This window comes from Rhinatrema bivittatum, chromosome 5, assembly GCF_901001135.1.
Source record: "Rhinatrema bivittatum chromosome 5, aRhiBiv1.1, whole genome shotgun sequence".
Lineage (NCBI taxonomy): Eukaryota > Metazoa > Chordata > Amphibia > Gymnophiona > Rhinatrematidae > Rhinatrema > Rhinatrema bivittatum.
The window spans coordinates 271,524,150-271,530,149 of record NC_042619.1 but is presented as its reverse complement, the minus strand read 5'-3'; positions in this window follow the sequence as shown (position 1 = coordinate 271,530,149).

The window sequence follows — 6,000 nt, the reverse complement described above, 5'->3', positions numbered from 1 at the left end:
CTGCCTGAGAAGCTGACAAAGTCCCAGAAGACAATGGGTCCTGCGGTTTTTGAATCCAACCTAAACACGCTCTTTGCATCATGCTGGCACACACCGCAGCCCGAAGACCTAAGGAGTAGACCTCGAACACCCACTTCAGATGCAACTCCAGCTTGCAGTCCTGCACATCTCTGAGAGCAGCCGCTCCCGCCACTGGAATAGTCGTCTTCTTGGTCACCGCTGATACAGCCGCATCCATCTTAGGTATCCTGAGGCGTTCTAAATGTTCCTTCATTAGCAGGTACAGTTTCTGCTTCGCCTGGCCGACCTTAAGCCCCGCCTCTGGGATTCCCACTTCTGGCTGATGAGCTTTTGAATCTTCTTCGGGATGGGAAAAGCACTAGGTGGACCCTGGAGACCATCCAGGACTGGGTTCACTCCCTCGCTGTCGGAATCTTCCAGCGAGGGTCTCATCCCCAATTCCTCAAGCACCAGGGGAATAAGGGGGCGCAATTGCTCCCTCTTAAACAGCCGGATTTCGCGGGTGTCGTCCCCCTCTGCACTAGGTTCTTTTTTTTTTTAATTGTTTATTTATGATTTTAACATGTAAGTACAATACATTACTTGCTATAATGACTTTTACAGGTGGAGTACTCTATACATATTTTCAAATCCATACTACATATTTCAAAAGAATCACTTTTCATACATCCATCTGAGATTTTAAAGAAAAATTTAGAGAAGCATTTAAACATTATGAGCAATTATTTAAGCAATAAGTATAAAAAAAAATGTAGGTTCCTATCCCCCTTCAATCTCCCAGAAGGGATCTGAGATGCTGAAGGTCAGTGAATTGATAATTCTTTCCATTCAGTTTTATTGTACATTTACATGGGTAGCGGAGAATAAAATAGCCACCCTTCTCATTTACTTTAACTCTTAATTCGAGAAACTGCTTCCTTCTAGCTTGTGTGGTTTTTACTAAATCAGGATAAATCCATATTTTATTCCCGTAAAAGGTTTTTAACCTACTGCGTAAAAATTTTTTTTAAGATAGTATCCTTGTCTGAAATAAATGCAAAAGTTACCAACATAGTACCTGTCCTTTCAACCACAATTTCATCTTGAGATTTTTCTAGGAGATCAGACAAATCTATAGTGGAGTCAACATTTTCTCTACAATCTTTTACAGCATTATCTTGTGTCAAATGAACCTGATCCTTTGTTTTAACTGTATTACTTATATAAAATGCCCTTACAATAATGGGCATACTCTGACCAGTTATATTCCAAATTTTCTCAATATACATCCTAAACAATTCTATGGGAGAGATCTTATTTATAAAAGGAAAATTGACAATTCTGAGATTCAAGACACGTGCATAATTCTCAATATTTTCAATTTTCCTCTGCATTTCAAACTCAGCCTTAATTTGTTGAACTTGAATCTTTTCCACCTTCAAGAGGCGTTGATCAAAAATATTATTCTGCTTTTGCAAATTAATCAAGGCTGATGAATTACTCTTAACTGTTTCATTTGTTTCATTAACAACTTTAGATAAATCCTTAATAGAAGAGTCTAACTTCATCTGTTTGATGTAATTTTCTGTTCCTTGTTCTGTGTAAACCGAAGTGGTATGCACAAGTGCATGAACTCCGGTATATAAAAGCCTTAAATAAATAAATAAATAAATAAAACATTCCACAAAGTATCCATAGTTATTGATGTAGGTCTTACTATTATTTCTTGAGATTTTGCTTTCCCCTTCATATGTTTCGGCACCTCTTTAGCAGATTTTACATTCATTTCTAATTTACTCTCTTTAGTTTCAATTATTGAAGGAAGAGTCCCCCCCTTTCAATACTTCTTTCCCATTTAATATTTCACTAACCTCTTCCAAATCCAACCCATCCTGGGAGCTTTCTGGCAAACTGGGGGAAACTTCCACTTTTTTACCAGGAGGTGGTGGAATGTCCGGCGCTCCTGGACTCAAAGAGATATTGGCCAATAGGGACAGATTTAGCTCCATTTCCGCCCCTATAGTGGCCCCCTCTACAGGAGCTATCTGTGGGGAGTTCAACTAATTGGCTACTGTCCTCTGTCCTTGATCTAAATTTGGTGTACTTACGGTTGGCTTTAATTTTGCCTTCCGTTTAGTATGAGGCATTTATATAATGAACAGATCAAGGAACTTTAGGACAGTTATACCTGATTGTCCCTGCTTATCAGATGCTTCTCTAACAAAGGCAAAGAGATCCTAACCAAAAACAAAAAAAAACCCAAAAACTTTTTTTTTTCCCTTTTTCTTTTCCCCCTTTCTTCCCCTTTACTTTCCTACCTGGATAGAAAAGACAAGAAGCCCTTACCTCTATCAAAAATTTCTATATAGGCCCAGTTGGATCCAGTCGAAGCCAGTCAGAGCCATGCGCCCCTTTGGCGCATGGCTTCAGCAGTGCGCCTCGGCGGCTACGCACCAGAGAGGTTGCTTTAGCTGTTTCCTGTAGCCCCTCCCTGTAACAAGTTCCAACCTGATTGGCTCTTGGGTACACCGTTGGGGCAGACTCCTGCCTACCCCCGGAAGCCACAATGCAGGGAAAATAAGAAAAGTTCCACTGAGGCACTGCCAAGCAGGGAAAAGGCTCCACACACCACAAACAGGTAATGAAAGTTCTCTTTGCCTCCCCCTCTGCACTAGGTTCTACCGGATCCTGATTGTCGTCGCCCATATCTACGTCTGGAGGGACTTCACCCTGATCTGCAGCGGTGTCCCTAGGAGGCGGAGTGGAGTCGTTCCCCTGCTGGTCGACTGCTCCCACTGATCCTCCTGAGCCAAAGTTGCCCGGGATGGATGACCATCAGTTCGCAGATGTGGACGCTTGGAAACTCCCATGCTCCCATCCTGGGCTCTGCGCTTTGAGAGCTTCCGAGCCAGAAATGCTTCATGCATGAGCAGCACAAATTCTGATGAAAATCCCCCCGGTTCCGTCACTGCTAGAATCAGTGTCCGTGTCTCTCGATTCCTCCGGTCTCGGAGTCCGCACAGCGGGGGACAGCGGGGGAGGGTCATCCTGGGAGACCTTTTCCACAGGGTGCACAGTGGGGTTTGGGTTCCTTCCGTTAGACCCAGCTGCTGAGCCTGACCTGCATGCAGACTTTTTAGCAGGCCGCCTGCTTTATTATAAAGTGAATAAGAAAACTAACTAAAGGTCTGGAATATTATTGTCTGATTGATAATGGGGAAAGAGGGAAGTCATTTCACTGTAATCTAATTGTTGAGTTTCTCTTCTCATCCACTTATCTCATTTGATAGTATCAGTTCCTTTTTCAGTCACTTCTCAACTCACTGACCTTTAGAACAGGGCTATTAAAATTATTCTTTTATTTAATTAGCTAGTGGTATAGTTCAATAAGACATCGAAGACCTTACACTGAGGGAATATAGTAGGTTGGGGAAGATTTTTGGTGAGAGGGAGACAGTTTCTTTTAATGATTTTTAAAGAATAAGTAATAGGTTCTTCAGAATCAAGAGCAGGTCATCGGATCAAGAGCTCCCATCTTTGAACTCAAGCTTTTGTTTCACGAGCCACAGACACAAATCACTAAAACTTCTCATTTCACTGGAGGTCCAACCCACGAATGCTAGCCATTCCCACTAATAGTCTTGAATTATGAAGGACTGAGCTAAATGTACACTCACACTCAAATACACCAGTTTTACCGTCAGATAAAATAATCATAGTGAGAAAAAAGAGAGGTAGAGAAAATAGGAAGAGAGAACATATACAAAGACAGTACACAGAGAGAATAAGACAGATTAGATAGTAAAAATGACAGGTGTCGAGTGGCACCTTATAGACTAACCAATTTACTGAAATATATAAATTGGTTAGTCTATAAGGTGCCATCTGACTCCTGTCATTTTTGCTACACCAGACTAACACAGCTATCCTTAGCTGGTACTTACCATTAAGTCCTTTCACATCTCAGAGGTTTACATTTCCTGAAAAATAAGAAAATCACAAAGAATCAGTTCTTAGGTTTAAAATTGCATATCAGAAAAGAGTATATTAAAATTAAAGATCTAAAAACTTTACTTATCTGATAAGGCTTGTAGTCTTTTTAACAGGTCTCATACTAGTAGAAATGAACACAAAAAGAAAAATTGGTTTAAATGATATTTGCATGTACATGTTTTAAAAATTGTTTCATAAAAATTTGTGAGAATTCTATGCTTATAATACTGAACCTGAATTCAAGTTAAACTTTAATAAGCTCATTAAGGGTGAAAGAATTTAATTGAAATAATTTATGGTAATAACATACTTTCTCCTGCCAACTGATTTTTTTTTTAATTATTAAAGGTACATATTGGAAAATTTTAAGTCTCATTTATTACTGTATAAGTTCATCATGGTTTTACCATCTGCTGAACTTCTATCATTCTTATTGGAAACCCTGAAGCCTTAATCCTTGACCATCATTGTGAGAGCAAATAAGGAAGTTCATAGCTGGGGTGATTTAAAATACCTCACTTCAACAATAGCATTACCCAGACCTCTTGAAGACAACCAACATCAGGTTTGCCCTACAAAACACCTCACTTGACCCATCAGTATGTATCAACTATCACTCAATTTAAAACCTATAGTACCTGAATGTAAACCAAAGGCGGAATATACATTAAATAAATAATAATAAATAATAACCTCCCCCACATTATCTAAACTCATCAAATCAAGATAACCAGGTAGCTGAAAGATGTCCTTGAAGAGACAAATCAATTGGAGCAATCAAAACCAGGTTTCTGCACAGGGCACAGCACAGAAACTCCTCATCTCATTTATCAATGACATGAGACTACTGATGGAATGGGAAATCAGGCCTTTTTTTCTCCTTGTTTCTCTGCTGCATTCGACATGATTAGCCATCAAATCTTGCTAGCCAGGCTGGCAAAGCTAGGTGTAGGGGGCATTGCTTTTAACGGTAGTCCTTTCTGAGTGGCAGACACACCAGATCATCATAATATGGGATGCGACTTTGCTCAAAACCTGGCCCTTGCTTTGGGGTGTGCCTTAAGGCTTTCCCCACTGTCCCACATCTTTTATTTACATCAATGACATTCAGATAATGGACACATGGGACAGGACTGCAGCAGTCCTCAACCAATGCCTCAAAATAGTAACAAACTTGGTACCACTAGCTGACGTCAACTAAACAGAGCTAAGACAGAGATCCTATGCATGAGCAATATTTTACATCCAGAAAAGTCACCGCCTCTTATTCTCAAAAATGTCACCCTCTACTTACAGCTAGAGGTATAAAGCTTAGGAGTCATCCTAGACTCTGTTCTCACTATGGAGAGCCAAATAATAACAGAAACACAGAAAGCCTCCTGGCATCTCCACATGGTAAAACAGCTATGCCTCTTCCTGCAACCAAGGATTTCAAAAAAGGCATGCAATCAGTACTACTTTCCCATCTAGACTACTGTAACACCATCTACATCAGCCTACTTCCAATAGACCCTCATCAAACGTCAGGCAATACAAAATGCTGCTCCCAGAACCATTAGTGGCAAGAGAAAATGGGAACAGGCTACTTCTCTCCTGATGTCACTTCGCTGGCTCCTTCCCTAGCTACGTATCAAACTCACAATCCTACCTCTCATTTTCAAAGCAAAGGAAGGTTTCAGCCATACCTATCTGACAGAGGTGAAAGATGCTGTCCACTCAGAGCCTGTGTTCATCCCAGAAACAACGCCTGATCATATCAATCATCATAGTCAACTGAAGAAAATAAGATCTAGAATCTTCAATGGAGGCGCACCAAATCTGTGGAGCTCACTCTCTTCCATGCAAGACATTAAGGAGTACTTAGCATTCCACCACAACAGAAAACTTGATTCTTCAGCCAGCTGTGTCATGGACTAAACAACTCACCCACCCACTGATAGTCACAGTAGGCTGCAGGCTTACTGACTTCTCAATCCACCCCCTACACACAGATCCCCAGACCCATTA